General features: G+C 47.7%; 3 long non-coding RNA genes across 3 annotated transcripts; all 3 read right to left on the reverse strand.

Annotated features, from left to right (window-relative positions):
• Positions 1–18: 18 nt before the first annotated feature.
• Positions 19–1,393, reverse strand: LOC144394412 (uncharacterized). The gene is made up of 2 exons (XR_013457072.1): positions 949–1,393; positions 19–865 (listed from the first exon to the last, which is right to left on the reverse strand). It is a non-coding gene; the product is annotated as an uncharacterized LOC144394412 (long non-coding RNA).
• A 2,222-nt stretch (positions 1,394–3,615) lies between these two features.
• LOC144394416 (uncharacterized) lies at positions 3,616–4,778 on the reverse strand. The gene is made up of 2 exons (XR_013457076.1): positions 4,546–4,778; positions 3,616–4,462 (listed from the first exon to the last, which is right to left on the reverse strand). It is a non-coding gene; the product is annotated as an uncharacterized LOC144394416 (long non-coding RNA).
• A 1,235-nt stretch (positions 4,779–6,013) lies between these two features.
• LOC144394415 (uncharacterized) lies at positions 6,014–7,288 on the reverse strand. The gene is made up of 2 exons (XR_013457075.1): positions 6,944–7,288; positions 6,014–6,860 (listed from the first exon to the last, which is right to left on the reverse strand). It is a non-coding gene; the product is annotated as an uncharacterized LOC144394415 (long non-coding RNA).
• Between the last annotated feature and the right edge of the window lie 10,653 nt (positions 7,289–17,941).

Consider the following 17,941-nt stretch of genomic DNA (forward strand, 5'->3'; position numbering starts at 1 on the left):
AAAAAAACGGAGAAAGGATTGTTCTTTGCCGTTTATTTTTCTTGAGCCCGACAAAACATGAGAATCGTCTTACTGTACATCCAACGTTTCGACCAGGTTTAGGTCTTCTTCAGGGACAATAAACAGCAGTTAGCGGCTACATAACGGGAGCCAAGGACGGGGAGATGTTACTCCACCAACGGTCCAGGAGAGAGAGAGAGAAGAAGAAGCGGAGCCAATGATAATACAGCTGGGTATGACGACATCCGGTCACCTTCCGGTGTCTCATCTAAAAACACACTGATAAGATACAAACCACTGAAGAATGGGTCCATTGCCCTTCAATGTTGCCTTCAAGCATAAAGTCATCCCTATTGGCGTTATCAATACAGTGCATTATAATAATTATACATTTGTCATACCTTCACCAGAGTTGCAAACATTACTAGGAATCAAATTGTGCTTCATTTTGAGCTACGTCCTGTATATAAATATGCATAACATTCTGGGAGTTAACTTTGTCTCTTAAATAATTGCAAACAGTATTGTACACACAGATGAAGAATCCTAATAGCAGGAATACATATTAAAGTATGAAATAGTCCATGTTAGTGGATTGCAGGTGAGTCACTGTGGTTGTGATTAGGGCTTAAAACCTCTGTGGTTAGGCTTAGGGACAGGAACATCGGGGACCGCACAGACGTCCAGCGAAGACAGGACCCAGACCGGCGAGGCACTGGCTGGTTAGGGGTGAAAGGGTTGGGACAGCGGTCCGAAGACCACTGTCGGTGCACGGTCCATCAAACCGGACAGGTCCCGCAGTCCCGAACATCCACGCAGCCTCCTGTTGTCCTCCGTCTCCAGCCTCCAGCTTTCTGTTATTAAACTGTTATTGATTTTGTAAACGTAAACACGAAGCCGTCACCTTCATCAGCAGCCGTCCGTGTTGCGGTTTAGCTGACGCTGCACCTGGACTGGTCTCAGCGGCGTGGCTCGGTTCGCAGGTCATCGCGTGTGCGTCGTCTCTCTCCTCTCCGGCCCCCTTGCTTCGATGTTATTGCATCATCATACGTCGTGCCGCGTTCGCGTTCGCCTCATGTTGTGCGTGATACGCCTCAATGTCTATGGACTCGCTAGCGGGCTGTGCTAGGATAGCCTCAGTTAGCTTATAGGCCCGCTTAGCATTAGCATTTAGCTCCAGCATGACTTAGCTTTTAGCAAAAAAAACGGAGAAAGGATTGTTCTTTGCCGTTTATTTTTCTTGAGCCCGACAAAACATGAGAATCGTCTTACTGTACATCCAACGTTTCGACCAGGTTTAGGTCTTCTTCAGGGACAATAAACAGCAGTTAGCGGCTACATAACGGGAGCCAAGGACGGGGAGATGTTACTCCACCAACGGTCCAGGAGAGAGAGAGAGAAGAAGAAGCGGAGCCAATGATAATACAGCTGGGTATGACGACATCCGGTCACCTTCCGGTGTCTCATCTAAAAACACACTGATAAGATACAAACCACTGAAGAATGGGTCCATTGCCCTTCAATGTTGCCTTCAAGCATAAAGTCATCCCTATTGGCGTTATCAATACAGTGCATTATAATAATTATACATTTGTCATACCTTCACCAGAGTTGCAAACATTACTAGGAATCAAATTGTGCTTCATTTTGAGCTACGTCCTGTATATAAATATGCATAACATTCTGGGAGTTAACTTTGTCTCTTAAATAATTGCAAACAGTATTGTACACACAGATGAAGAATCCTAATAGCAGGAATACATATTAAAGTATGAAATAGTCCATGTTAGTGGATTGCAGGTGAGTCACTGTGGTTGTGATTAGGGCTTAAAACCTCTGTGGTTAGGCTTAGGGACAGGAACATCGGGGACCGCACAGACGTCCAGCGAAGACAGGACCCAGACCGGCGAGGCACTGGCTGGTTAGGGGTGAAAGGGTTGGGACAGCGGTCCGAAGACCACTGTCGGTGCACGGTCCATCAAACCGGACAGGTCCCGCAGTCCCGAACATCCACGCAGCCTCCTGTTGTCCTCCGTCTCCAGCCTCCAGCTTTCTGTTATTAAACTGTTATTGATTTTGTAAACGTAAACACGAAGCCGTCACCTTCATCAGCAGCCGTCCGTGTTGCGGTTTAGCTGACGCTGCACCTGGACTGGTCTCAGCGGCGTGGCTCGGTTCGCAGGTCATCGCGTGTGCGTCGTCTCTCTCCTCTCCGGCCCCCTTGCTTCGATGTTATTGCATCATCATACGTCGTGCCGCGTTCGCGTTCGCCTCATGTTGTGCGTGATACGCCTCAATGTCTATGGACTCGCTAGCGGGCTGTGCTAGGATAGCCTCAGTTAGCTTATAGGCCCGCTTAGCATTAGCATTTAGCTCCAGCATGACTTAGCTTTTAGCAAAAAAAACGGAGAAAGGATTGTTCTTTGCCGTTTATTTTTCTTGAGCCCGACAAAACATGAGAATCGTCTTACTGTACATCCAACGTTTCGACCAGGTTTAGGTCTTCTTCAGGGACAATAAACAGCAGTTAGCGGCTACATAACGGGAGCCAAGGACGGGGAGATGTTACTCCACCAACGGTCCAGGAGAGAGAGAGAGAAGAAGAAGCGGAGCCAATGATAATACAGCTGGGTATGACGACATCCGGTCACCTTCCGGTGTCTCATCTAAAAACACACTGATAAGATACAAACCACTGAAGAATGGGTCCATTGCCCTTCAATGTTGCCTTCAAGCATAAAGTCATCCCTATTGGCGTTATCAATACAGTGCATTATAATAATTATACATTTGTCATACCTTCACCAGAGTTGCAAACATTACTAGGAATCAAATTGTGCTTCATTTTGAGCTACGTCCTGTATATAAATATGCATAACATTCTGGGAGTTAACTTTGTCTCTTAAATAATTGCAAACAGTATTGTACACACAGATGAAGAATCCTAATAGCAGGAATACATATTAAAGTATGAAATAGTCCATGTTAGTGGATTGCAGGTGAGTCACTGTGGTTGTGATTAGGGCTTAAAACCTCTGTGGTTAGGCTTAGGGACAGGAACATCGGGGACCGCACAGACGTCCAGCGAAGACAGGACCCAGACCGGCGAGGCACTGGCTGGTTAGGGGTGAAAGGGTTGGGACAGCGGTCCGAAGACCACTGTCGGTGCACGGTCCATCAAACCGGACAGGTCCCGCAGTCCCGAACATCCACGCAGCCTCCTGTTGTCCTCCGTCTCCAGCCTCCAGCTTTCTGTTATTAAACTGTTATTGATTTTGTAAACGTAAACACGAAGCCGTCACCTTCATCAGCAGCCGTCCGTGTTGCGGTTTAGCTGACGCTGCACCTGGACTGGTCTCAGCGGCGTGGCTCGGTTCGCAGGTCATCGCGTGTGCGTCGTCTCTCTCCTCTCCGGCCCCCTTGCTTCGATGTTATTGCATCATCATACGTCGTGCCGCGTTCGCGTTCGCCTCATGTTGTGCGTGATACGCCTCAATGTCTATGGACTCGCTAGCGGGCTGTGCTAGGATAGCCTCAGTTAGCTTATAGGCCCGCTTAGCATTAGCATTTAGCTCCAGCATGACTTAGCTTTTAGCAAAAAAAACGGAGAAAGGATTGTTCTTTGCCGTTTATTTTTCTTGAGCCCGACAAAACATGAGAATCGTCTTACTGTACATCCAACGTTTCGACCAGGTTTAGGTCTTCTTCAGGGACAATAAACAGCAGTTAGCGGCTACATAACGGGAGCCAAGGACGGGGAGATGTTACTCCACCAACGGTCCAGGAGAGAGAGAGAGAAGAAGAAGCGGAGCCAATGATAATACAGCTGGGTATGACGACATCCGGTCACCTTCCGGTGTCTCATCTAAAAACACACTGATAAGATACAAACCACTGAAGAATGGGTCCATTGCCCTTCAATGTTGCCTTCAAGCATAAAGTCATCCCTATTGGCGTTATCAATACAGTGCATTATAATAATTATACATTTGTCATACCTTCACCAGAGTTGCAAACATTACTAGGAATCAAATTGTGCTTCATTTTGAGCTACGTCCTGTATATAAATATGCATAACATTCTGGGAGTTAACTTTGTCTCTTAAATAATTGCAAACAGTATTGTACACACAGATGAAGAATCCTAATAGCAGGAATACATATTAAAGTATGAAATAGTCCATGTTAGTGGATTGCAGGTGAGTCACTGTGGTTGTGATTAGGGCTTAAAACCTCTGTGGTTAGGCTTAGGGACAGGAACATCGGGGACCGCACAGACGTCCAGCGAAGACAGGACCCAGACCGGCGAGGCACTGGCTGGTTAGGGGTGAAAGGGTTGGGACAGCGGTCCGAAGACCACTGTCGGTGCACGGTCCATCAAACCGGACAGGTCCCGCAGTCCCGAACATCCACGCAGCCTCCTGTTGTCCTCCGTCTCCAGCCTCCAGCTTTCTGTTATTAAACTGTTATTGATTTTGTAAACGTAAACACGAAGCCGTCACCTTCATCAGCAGCCGTCCGTGTTGCGGTTTAGCTGACGCTGCACCTGGACTGGTCTCAGCGGCGTGGCTCGGTTCGCAGGTCATCGCGTGTGCGTCGTCTCTCTCCTCTCCGGCCCCCTTGCTTCGATGTTATTGCATCATCATACGTCGTGCCGCGTTCGCGTTCGCCTCATGTTGTGCGTGATACGCCTCAATGTCTATGGACTCGCTAGCGGGCTGTGCTAGGATAGCCTCAGTTAGCTTATAGGCCCGCTTAGCATTAGCATTTAGCTCCAGCATGACTTAGCTTTTAGCAAAAAAAACGGAGAAAGGATTGTTCTTTGCCGTTTATTTTTCTTGAGCCCGACAAAACATGAGAATCGTCTTACTGTACATCCAACGTTTCGACCAGGTTTAGGTCTTCTTCAGGGACAATAAACAGCAGTTAGCGGCTACATAACGGGAGCCAAGGACGGGGAGATGTTACTCCACCAACGGTCCAGGAGAGAGAGAGAGAAGAAGAAGCGGAGCCAATGATAATACAGCTGGGTATGACGACATCCGGTCACCTTCCGGTGTCTCATCTAAAAACACACTGATAAGATACAAACCACTGAAGAATGGGTCCATTGCCCTTCAATGTTGCCTTCAAGCATAAAGTCATCCCTATTGGCGTTATCAATACAGTGCATTATAATAATTATACATTTGTCATACCTTCACCAGAGTTGCAAACATTACTAGGAATCAAATTGTGCTTCATTTTGAGCTACGTCCTGTATATAAATATGCATAACATTCTGGGAGTTAACTTTGTCTCTTAAATAATTGCAAACAGTATTGTACACACAGATGAAGAATCCTAATAGCAGGAATACATATTAAAGTATGAAATAGTCCATGTTAGTGGATTGCAGGTGAGTCACTGTGGTTGTGATTAGGGCTTAAAACCTCTGTGGTTAGGCTTAGGGACAGGAACATCGGGGACCGCACAGACGTCCAGCGAAGACAGGACCCAGACCGGCGAGGCACTGGCTGGTTAGGGGTGAAAGGGTTGGGACAGCGGTCCGAAGACCACTGTCGGTGCACGGTCCATCAAACCGGACAGGTCCCGCAGTCCCGAACATCCACGCAGCCTCCTGTTGTCCTCCGTCTCCAGCCTCCAGCTTTCTGTTATTAAACTGTTATTGATTTTGTAAACGTAAACACGAAGCCGTCACCTTCATCAGCAGCCGTCCGTGTTGCGGTTTAGCTGACGCTGCACCTGGACTGGTCTCAGCGGCGTGGCTCGGTTCGCAGGTCATCGCGTGTGCGTCGTCTCTCTCCTCTCCGGCCCCCTTGCTTCGATGTTATTGCATCATCATACGTCGTGCCGCGTTCGCGTTCGCCTCATGTTGTGCGTGATACGCCTCAATGTCTATGGACTCGCTAGCGGGCTGTGCTAGGATAGCCTCAGTTAGCTTATAGGCCCGCTTAGCATTAGCATTTAGCTCCAGCATGACTTAGCTTTTAGCAAAAAAAACGGAGAAAGGATTGTTCTTTGCCGTTTATTTTTCTTGAGCCCGACAAAACATGAGAATCGTCTTACTGTACATCCAACGTTTCGACCAGGTTTAGGTCTTCTTCAGGGACAATAAACAGCAGTTAGCGGCTACATAACGGGAGCCAAGGACGGGGAGATGTTACTCCACCAACGGTCCAGGAGAGAGAGAGAGAAGAAGAAGCGGAGCCAATGATAATACAGCTGGGTATGACGACATCCGGTCACCTTCCGGTGTCTCATCTAAAAACACACTGATAAGATACAAACCACTGAAGAATGGGTCCATTGCCCTTCAATGTTGCCTTCAAGCATAAAGTCATCCCTATTGGCGTTATCAATACAGTGCATTATAATAATTATACATTTGTCATACCTTCACCAGAGTTGCAAACATTACTAGGAATCAAATTGTGCTTCATTTTGAGCTACGTCCTGTATATAAATATGCATAACATTCTGGGAGTTAACTTTGTCTCTTAAATAATTGCAAACAGTATTGTACACACAGATGAAGAATCCTAATAGCAGGAATACATATTAAAGTATGAAATAGTCCATGTTAGTGGATTGCAGGTGAGTCACTGTGGTTGTGATTAGGGCTTAAAACCTCTGTGGTTAGGCTTAGGGACAGGAACATCGGGGACCGCACAGACGTCCAGCGAAGACAGGACCCAGACCGGCGAGGCACTGGCTGGTTAGGGGTGAAAGGGTTGGGACAGCGGTCCGAAGACCACTGTCGGTGCACGGTCCATCAAACCGGACAGGTCCCGCAGTCCCGAACATCCACGCAGCCTCCTGTTGTCCTCCGTCTCCAGCCTCCAGCTTTCTGTTATTAAACTGTTATTGATTTTGTAAACGTAAACACGAAGCCGTCACCTTCATCAGCAGCCGTCCGTGTTGCGGTTTAGCTGACGCTGCACCTGGACTGGTCTCAGCGGCGTGGCTCGGTTCGCAGGTCATCGCGTGTGCGTCGTCTCTCTCCTCTCCGGCCCCCTTGCTTCGATGTTATTGCATCATCATACGTCGTGCCGCGTTCGCGTTCGCCTCATGTTGTGCGTGATACGCCTCAATGTCTATGGACTCGCTAGCGGGCTGTGCTAGGATAGCCTCAGTTAGCTTATAGGCCCGCTTAGCATTAGCATTTAGCTCCAGCATGACTTAGCTTTTAGCAAAAAAAACGGAGAAAGGATTGTTCTTTGCCGTTTATTTTTCTTGAGCCCGACAAAACATGAGAATCGTCTTACTGTACATCCAACGTTTCGACCAGGTTTAGGTCTTCTTCAGGGACAATAAACAGCAGTTAGCGGCTACATAACGGGAGCCAAGGACGGGGAGATGTTACTCCACCAACGGTCCAGGAGAGAGAGAGAGAAGAAGAAGCGGAGCCAATGATAATACAGCTGGGTATGACGACATCCGGTCACCTTCCGGTGTCTCATCTAAAAACACACTGATAAGATACAAACCACTGAAGAATGGGTCCATTGCCCTTCAATGTTGCCTTCAAGCATAAAGTCATCCCTATTGGCGTTATCAATACAGTGCATTATAATAATTATACATTTGTCATACCTTCACCAGAGTTGCAAACATTACTAGGAATCAAATTGTGCTTCATTTTGAGCTACGTCCTGTATATAAATATGCATAACATTCTGGGAGTTAACTTTGTCTCTTAAATAATTGCAAACAGTATTGTACACACAGATGAAGAATCCTAATAGCAGGAATACATATTAAAGTATGAAATAGTCCATGTTAGTGGATTGCAGGTGAGTCACTGTGGTTGTGATTAGGGCTTAAAACCTCTGTGGTTAGGCTTAGGGACAGGAACATCGGGGACCGCACAGACGTCCAGCGAAGACAGGACCCAGACCGGCGAGGCACTGGCTGGTTAGGGGTGAAAGGGTTGGGACAGCGGTCCGAAGACCACTGTCGGTGCACGGTCCATCAAACCGGACAGGTCCCGCAGTCCCGAACATCCACGCAGCCTCCTGTTGTCCTCCGTCTCCAGCCTCCAGCTTTCTGTTATTAAACTGTTATTGATTTTGTAAACGTAAACACGAAGCCGTCACCTTCATCAGCAGCCGTCCGTGTTGCGGTTTAGCTGACGCTGCACCTGGACTGGTCTCAGCGGCGTGGCTCGGTTCGCAGGTCATCGCGTGTGCGTCGTCTCTCTCCTCTCCGGCCCCCTTGCTTCGATGTTATTGCATCATCATACGTCGTGCCGCGTTCGCGTTCGCCTCATGTTGTGCGTGATACGCCTCAATGTCTATGGACTCGCTAGCGGGCTGTGCTAGGATAGCCTCAGTTAGCTTATAGGCCCGCTTAGCATTAGCATTTAGCTCCAGCATGACTTAGCTTTTAGCAAAAAAAACGGAGAAAGGATTGTTCTTTGCCGTTTATTTTTCTTGAGCCCGACAAAACATGAGAATCGTCTTACTGTACATCCAACGTTTCGACCAGGTTTAGGTCTTCTTCAGGGACAATAAACAGCAGTTAGCGGCTACATAACGGGAGCCAAGGACGGGGAGATGTTACTCCACCAACGGTCCAGGAGAGAGAGAGAGAAGAAGAAGCGGAGCCAATGATAATACAGCTGGGTATGACGACATCCGGTCACCTTCCGGTGTCTCATCTAAAAACACACTGATAAGATACAAACCACTGAAGAATGGGTCCATTGCCCTTCAATGTTGCCTTCAAGCATAAAGTCATCCCTATTGGCGTTATCAATACAGTGCATTATAATAATTATACATTTGTCATACCTTCACCAGAGTTGCAAACATTACTAGGAATCAAATTGTGCTTCATTTTGAGCTACGTCCTGTATATAAATATGCATAACATTCTGGGAGTTAACTTTGTCTCTTAAATAATTGCAAACAGTATTGTACACACAGATGAAGAATCCTAATAGCAGGAATACATATTAAAGTATGAAATAGTCCATGTTAGTGGATTGCAGGTGAGTCACTGTGGTTGTGATTAGGGCTTAAAACCTCTGTGGTTAGGCTTAGGGACAGGAACATCGGGGACCGCACAGACGTCCAGCGAAGACAGGACCCAGACCGGCGAGGCACTGGCTGGTTAGGGGTGAAAGGGTTGGGACAGCGGTCCGAAGACCACTGTCGGTGCACGGTCCATCAAACCGGACAGGTCCCGCAGTCCCGAACATCCACGCAGCCTCCTGTTGTCCTCCGTCTCCAGCCTCCAGTTTTCTATTATTAAACTGTTATTTATTTGTTAAAAGTAAACACGAAGCCGTCACCTTCATCAGCAGCCGTCCGTGTTGCGGTTTAGCTGACGCTGCACCTGGAGCGGTCTCAGCGGCGTGGCTCGGTGAGCAGGTCATCGTGTGTGCGTCGTCTCTCTCCTCTCTCCGGTCCCCTTGCTTCGATGTTATTGCATCGTCATACGTCGTGCCGCATTCGCGTTCGCCTCATGTTGTGCGTAGTACGCCTCAATGTCTATGGACTCGCTAGCGGGCTGTGCTAGGATAGCCTCAGTTAGCTTATGGGCCCGCTTAGCATTAGCATTTAGCTCCAGCATGACTTAGCTTTTAGCAAAAAAAACGGAGAAAGGATTGTTCTTTGCCGTTTATTTTTCTTGAGCCCGACAAAACATGAGAATCGTCTTACTGTACATCCAACGTTTCGACCAGGTTTAGGTCTTCTTCAGGGACAATAAACAGCAGTTAGCGGCTACATAACGGGAGCCAAGGACGGGGAGATGTTACTCCACCAACGGTCCAGGAGAGAGAGAGAGAAGAAGAAGCGGAGCCAATGATAATAGAGCTGGGTATGACGACATCCGGTCACCTTCCGGTGTCTCATCTAAAAACACCCTGATAGATACAAACCACTGAAGAATGGGTCCATTGCCCTTCAATGTTGCCTTCAAGCATAAAGTCATCCCTATTGGCGTTATCAATACAGTGCATTATAATAATTATACATTTGTCATACCTTCACCAGAGTTGCAAACATTACTAGGAATCAAATTGTGCTTCATTTTGAGCTACGTCCTGTATATAAATATGCATAACATTCTGGGAGTTAACTTTGTCTCTTAAATAATTGCAAACAGTATTGTACACACAGATGAAGAATCCTAATAGCAGGAATACATATTAAAGTATGAAATAGTCCATGTTAGTGGATTGCAGGTGAGTCACTGTGGTTGTGATTAGGGCTTAAAACCTCTGTGGTTAGGCTTAGGGACAGGAACATCGGGGACCGCACAGACGTCCAGCGAAGACAGGACCCAGGCCGGCGAGGCACTGGCTGGTTAGGGGTGAAAGGGTTGGGACAGCGGTCCGAAGACCACTGTCGGTGCACGGTCCATCAAACCGGACAGGTCCCGCAGTCCCGAACATCCACGCAGCCTCCTGTTGTCCTCCGTCTCCAGCCTCCAGTTTTCTATTATTAAACTGTTATTTATTTGTTAAAAGTAAACACGAAGCCGTCACCTTCATCAGCAGCCGTCCGTGTTGCGGTTTAGCTGACGCTGCACCTGGAGCGGTCTCAGCGGCGTGGCTCGGTGAGCAGGTCATCGTGTGTGCGTCGTCTCTCTCCTCTCTCCGGTCCCCTTGCTTCGATGTTATTGCATCGTCATACGTCGTGCCGCATTCGCGTTCGCCTCATGTTGTGCGTAGTACGCCTCAATGTCTATGGACTCGCTAGCGGGCTGTGCTAGGATAGCCTCAGTTAGCTTATGGGCCCGCTTAGCATTAGCATTTAGCTCCAGCATGACTTAGCTTTTAGCAAAAAAAACGGAGAAAGGATTGTTCTTTGCCGTTTATTTTTCTTGAGCCCGACAAAACATGAGAATCGTCTTACTGTACATCCAACGTTTCGACCAGGTTTAGGTCTTCTTCAGGGACAATAAACAGCAGTTAGCGGCTACATAACGGGAGCCAAGGACGGGGAGATGTTACTCCACCAACGGTCCAGGAGAGAGAGAGAGAAGAAGAAGCGGAGCCAATGATAATAGAGCTGGGTATGACGACATCCGGTCACCTTCCGGTGTCTCATCTAAAAACACCCTGATAGATACAAACCACTGAAGAATGGGTCCATTGCCCTTCAATGTTGCCTTCAAGCATAAAGTCATCCCTATTGGCGTTATCAATACAGTGCATTATAATAATTATACATTTGTCATACCTTCACCAGAGTTGCAAACATTACTAGGAATCAAATTGTGCTTCATTTTGAGCTACGTCCTGTATATAAATATGCATAACATTCTGGGAGTTAACTTTGTCTCTTAAATAATTGCAAACAGTATTGTACACACAGATGAAGAATCCTAATAGCAGGAATACATATTAAAGTATGAAATAGTCCATGTTAGTGGATTGCAGGTGAGTCACTGTGGTTGTGATTAGGGCTTAAAACCTCTGTGGTTAGGCTTAGGGACAGGAACATCGGGGACCGCACAGACGTCCAGCGAAGACAGGACCCAGGCCGGCGAGGCACTGGCTGGTTAGGGGTGAAAGGGTTGGGACAGCGGTCCGAAGACCACTGTCGGTGCACGGTCCATCAAACCGGACAGGTCCCGCAGTCCCGAACATCCACGCAGCCTCCTGTTGTCCTCCGTCTCCAGCCTCCAGTTTTCTATTATTAAACTGTTATTTATTTGTTAAAAGTAAACACGAAGCCGTCACCTTCATCAGCAGCCGTCCGTGTTGCGGTTTAGCTGACGCTGCACCTGGAGCGGTCTCAGCGGCGTGGCTCGGTGAGCAGGTCATCGTGTGTGCGTCGTCTCTCTCCTCTCTCCGGTCCCCTTGCTTCGATGTTATTGCATCGTCATACGTCGTGCCGCATTCGCGTTCGCCTCATGTTGTGCGTAGTACGCCTCAATGTCTATGGACTCGCTAGCGGGCTGTGCTAGGATAGCCTCAGTTAGCTTATGGGCCCGCTTAGCATTAGCATTTAGCTCCAGCATGACTTAGCTTTTAGCAAAAAAAACGGAGAAAGGATTGTTCTTTGCCGTTTATTTTTCTTGAGCCCGACAAAACATGAGAATCGTCTTACTGTACATCCAACGTTTCGACCAGGTTTAGGTCTTCTTCAGGGACAATAAACAGCAGTTAGCGGCTACATAACGGGAGCCAAGGACGGGGAGATGTTACTCCACCAACGGTCCAGGAGAGAGAGAGAGAAGAAGAAGCGGAGCCAATGATAATAGAGCTGGGTATGACGACATCCGGTCACCTTCCGGTGTCTCATCTAAAAACACCCTGATAGATACAAACCACTGAAGAATGGGTCCATTGCCCTTCAATGTTGCCTTCAAGCATAAAGTCATCCCTATTGGCGTTATCAATACAGTGCATTATAATAATTATACATTTGTCATACCTTCACCAGAGTTGCAAACATTACTAGGAATCAAATTGTGCTTCATTTTGAGCTACGTCCTGTATATAAATATGCATAACATTCTGGGAGTTAACTTTGTCTCTTAAATAATTGCAAACAGTATTGTACACACAGATGAAGAATCCTAATAGCAGGAATACATATTAAAGTATGAAATAGTCCATGTTAGTGGATTGCAGGTGAGTCACTGTGGTTGTGATTAGGGCTTAAAACCTCTGTGGTTAGGCTTAGGGACAGGAACATCGGGGACCGCACAGACGTCCAGCGAAGACAGGACCCAGGCCGGCGAGGCACTGGCTGGTTAGGGGTGAAAGGGTTGGGACAGCGGTCCGAAGACCACTGTCGGTGCACGGTCCATCAAACCGGACAGGTCCCGCAGTCCCGAACATCCACGCAGCCTCCTGTTGTCCTCCGTCTCCAGCCTCCAGTTTTCTATTATTAAACTGTTATTTATTTGTTAAAAGTAAACACGAAGCCGTCACCTTCATCAGCAGCCGTCCGTGTTGCGGTTTAGCTGACGCTGCACCTGGAGCGGTCTCAGCGGCGTGGCTCGGTGAGCAGGTCATCGTGTGTGCGTCGTCTCTCTCCTCTCTCCGGTCCCCTTGCTTCGATGTTATTGCATCGTCATACGTCGTGCCGCATTCGCGTTCGCCTCATGTTGTGCGTAGTACGCCTCAATGTCTATGGACTCGCTAGCGGGCTGTGCTAGGATAGCCTCAGTTAGCTTATGGGCCCGCTTAGCATTAGCATTTAGCTCCAGCATGACTTAGCTTTTAGCAAAAAAAACGGAGAAAGGATTGTTCTTTGCCGTTTATTTTTCTTGAGCCCGACAAAACATGAGAATCGTCTTACTGTACATCCAACGTTTCGACCAGGTTTAGGTCTTCTTCAGGGACAATAAACAGCAGTTAGCGGCTACATAACGGGAGCCAAGGACGGGGAGATGTTACTCCACCAACGGTCCAGGAGAGAGAGAGAGAAGAAGAAGCGGAGCCAATGATAATAGAGCTGGGTATGACGACATCCGGTCACCTTCCGGTGTCTCATCTAAAAACACCCTGATAGATACAAACCACTGAAGAATGGGTCCATTGCCCTTCAATGTTGCCTTCAAGCATAAAGTCATCCCTATTGGCGTTATCAATACAGTGCATTATAATAATTATACATTTGTCATACCTTCACCAGAGTTGCAAACATTACTAGGAATCAAATTGTGCTTCATTTTGAGCTACGTCCTGTATATAAATATGCATAACATTCTGGGAGTTAACTTTGTCTCTTAAATAATTGCAAACAGTATTGTACACACAGATGAAGAATCCTAATAGCAGGAATACATATTAAAGTATGAAATAGTCCATGTTAGTGGATTGCAGGTGAGTCACTGTGGTTGTGATTAGGGCTTAAAACCTCTGTGGTTAGGCTTAGGGACAGGAACATCGGGGACCGCACAGACGTCCAGCGAAGACAGGACCCAGGCCGGCGAGGCACTGGCTGGTTAGGGGTGAAAGGGTTGGGACAGCGGTCCGAAGACCACTGTCGGTGCACGGTCCATCAAACCGGACAGGTCCCGCAGTCCCGAACATCCACGCAGCCTCCTGTTGTCCTCCGTCTCCAGCCTCCAGTTTTCTATTATTAAACTGTTATTTATTTGTTAAAAGTAAACACGAAGCCGTCACCTTCATCAGCAGCCGTCCGTGTTGCGGTTTAGCTGACGCTGCACCTGGAGCGGTCTCAGCGGCGTGGCTCGGTGAGCAGGTCATCGTGTGTGCGTCGTCTCTCTCCTCTCTCCGGTCCCCTTGCTTCGATGTTATTGCATCGTCATACGTCGTGCCGCATTCGCGTTCGCCTCATGTTGTGCGTAGTACGCCTCAATGTCTATGGACTCGCTAGCGGGCTGTGCTAGGATAGCCTCAGTTAGCTTATGGGCCCGCTTAGCATTAGCATTTAGCTCCAGCATGACTTAGCTTTTAGCAAAAAAAACGGAGAAAGGATTGTTCTTTGCCGTTTATTTTTCTTGAGCCCGACAAAACATGAGAATCGTCTTACTGTACATCCAACGTTTCGACCAGGTTTAGGTCTTCTTCAGGGACAATAAACAGCAGTTAGCGGCTACATAACGGGAGCCAAGGACGGGGAGATGTTACTCCACCAACGGTCCAGGAGAGAGAGAGAGAAGAAGAAGCGGAGCCAATGATAATAGAGCTGGGTATGACGACATCCGGTCACCTTCCGGTGTCTCATCTAAAAACACCCTGATAGATACAAACCACTGAAGAATGGGTCCATTGCCCTTCAATGTTGCCTTCAAGCATAAAGTCATCCCTATTGGCGTTATCAATACAGTGCATTATAATAATTATACATTTGTCATACCTTCACCAGAGTTGCAAACATTACTAGGAATCAAATTGTGCTTCATTTTGAGCTACGTCCTGTATATAAATATGCATAACATTCTGGGAGTTAACTTTGTCTCTTAAATAATTGCAAACAGTATTGTACACACAGATGAAGAATCCTAATAGCAGGAATACATATTAAAGTATGAAATAGTCCATGTTAGTGGATTGCAGGTGAGTCACTGTGGTTGTGATTAGGGCTTAAAACCTCTGTGGTTAGGCTTAGGGACAGGAACATCGGGGACCGCACAGACGTCCAGCGAAGACAGGACCCAGGCCGGCGAGGCACTGGCTGGTTAGGGGTGAAAGGGTTGGGACAGCGGTCCGAAGACCACTGTCGGTGCACGGTCCATCAAACCGGACAGGTCCCGCAGTCCCGAACATCCACGCAGCCTCCTGTTGTCCTCCGTCTCCAGCCTCCAGTTTTCTATTATTAAACTGTTATTTATTTGTTAAAAGTAAACACGAAGCCGTCACCTTCATCAGCAGCCGTCCGTGTTGCGGTTTAGCTGACGCTGCACCTGGAGCGGTCTCAGCGGCGTGGCTCGGTGAGCAGGTCATCGTGTGTGCGTCGTCTCTCTCCTCTCTCCGGTCCCCTTGCTTCGATGTTATTGCATCGTCATACGTCGTGCCGCATTCGCGTTCGCCTCATGTTGTGCGTAGTACGCCTCAATGTCTATGGACTCGCTAGCGGGCTGTGCTAGGATAGCCTCAGTTAGCTTATGGGCCCGCTTAGCATTAGCATTTAGCTCCAGCATGACTTAGCTTTTAGCAAAAAAAACGGAGAAAGGATTGTTCTTTGCCGTTTATTTTTCTTGAGCCCGACAAAACATGAGAATCGTCTTACTGTACATCCAACGTTTCGACCAGGTTTAGGTCTTCTTCAGGGACAATAAACAGCAGTTAGCGGCTACATAACGGGAGCCAAGGACGGGGAGATGTTACTCCACCAACGGTCCAGGAGAGAGAGAGAGAAGAAGAAGCGGAGCCAATGATAATAGAGCTGGGTATGACGACATCCGGTCACCTTCCGGTGTCTCATCTAAAAACACCCTGATAGATACAAACCACTGAAGAATGGGTCCATTGCCCTTCAATGTTGCCTTCAAGCATAAAGTCATCCCTATTGGCGTTATCAATACAGTGCATTATAATAATTATACATTTGTCATACCTTCACCAGAGTTGCAAACATTACTAGGAATCAAATTGTGCTTCATTTTGAGCTACGTCCTGTATATAAATATGCATAACATTCTGGGAGTTAACTTTGTCTCTTAAATAATTGCAAACAGTATTGTACACACAGATGAAGAATCCTAATAGCAGGAATACATATTAAAGTATGAAATAGTCCATGTTAGTGGATTGCAGGTGAGTCACTGTGGTTGTGATTAGGGCTTAAAACCTCTGTGGTTAGGCTTAGGGACAGGAACATCGGGGACCGCACAGACGTCCAGCGAAGACAGGACCCAGGCCGGCGAGGCACTGGCTGGTTAGGGGTGAAAGGGTTGGGACAGCGGTCCGAAGACCACTGTCGGTGCACGGTCCATCAAACCGGACAGGTCCCGCAGTCCCGAACATCCACGCAGCCTCCTGTTGTCCTCCGTCTCCAGCCTCCAGTTTTCTATTATTAAACTGTTATTTATTTGTTAAAAGTAAACACGAAGCCGTCACCTTCATCAGCAGCCGTCCGTGTTGCGGTTTAGCTGACGCTGCACCTGGAGCGGTCTCAGCGGCGTGGCTCGGTGAGCAGGTCATCGTGTGTGCGTCGTCTCTCTCCTCTCTCCGGTCCCCTTGCTTCGATGTTATTGCATCGTCATACGTCGTGCCGCATTCGCGTTCGCCTCATGTTGTGCGTAGTACGCCTCAATGTCTATGGACTCGCTAGCGGGCTGTGCTAGGATAGCCTCAGTTAGTTTATGGGCCCGCTTAGCATTAGCATTTAGCTCCAGCATGACTTAGCTTTTAGCAAAAAAAACGGAGAAAGGATTGTTCTTTGCCGTTTATTTTTCTTGAGCCCGACAAAACATGAGAATCGTCTTACTGTACATCCAACGTTTCGACCAGGTTTAGGTCTTCTTCAGGGACAATAAACAGCAGTTAGCGGCTACATAACGGGAGCCAAGGACGGGGAGATGTTACTCCACCAACGGTCCAGGAGAGAGAGAGAGAAGAAGAAGCGGAGCCAATGATAATAGAGCTGGGTATGACGACATCCGGTCACCTTCCGGTGTCTCATCTAAAAACACCCTGATAGATACAAACCACTGAAGAATGGGTCCATTGCCCTTCAATGTTGCCTTCAAGCATAAAGTCATCCCTATTGGCGTTATCAATACAGTGCATTATAATAATTATACATTTGTCATACCTTCACCAGAGTTGCAAACATTACTAGGAATCAAATTGTGCTTCATTTTGAGCTACGTCCTGTATATAAATATGCATAACATTCTGGGAGTTAACTTTGTCTCTTAAATAATTGCAAACAGTATTGTACACACAGATGAAGAATCCTAATAGCAGGAATACATATTAAAGTATGAAATAGTCCATGTTAGTGGATTGCAGGTGAGTCACTGTGGTTGTGATTAGGGCTTAAAACCTCTGTGGTTAGGCTTAGGGACAGGAACATCGGGGACCGCACAGACGTCCAGCGAAGACAGGACCCAGGCCGGCGAGGCACTGGCTGGTTAGGGGTGAAAGGGTTGGGACAGCGGTCCGAAGACCACTGTCGGTGCACGGTCCATCAAACCGGACAGGTCCCGCAGTCCCGAACATCCACGCAGCCTCCTGTTGTCCTCCGTCTCCAGCCTCCAGTTTTCTATTATTAAACTGTTATTTATTTGTTAAAAGTAAACACGAAGCCGTCACCTTCATCAGCAGCCGTCCGTGTTGCGGTTTAGCTGACGCTGCACCTGGAGCGGTCTCAGCGGCGTGGCTCGGTGAGCAGGTCATCGTGTGTGCGTCGTCTCTCTCCTCTCTCCGGTCCCCTTGCTTCGATGTTATTGCATCGTCATACGTCGTGCCGCATTCGCGTTCGCCTCATGTTGTGCGTAGTACGCCTCAATGTCTATGGACTCGCTAGCGGGCTGTGCTAGGATAGCCTCAGTTAGCT

This window comes from Gasterosteus aculeatus, unplaced genomic scaffold (genome assembly GCF_964276395.1).
Source record: "Gasterosteus aculeatus unplaced genomic scaffold, fGasAcu3.hap1.1 HAP1_SCAFFOLD_54, whole genome shotgun sequence".
NCBI lineage: Eukaryota > Metazoa > Chordata > Actinopteri > Perciformes > Gasterosteidae > Gasterosteus > Gasterosteus aculeatus.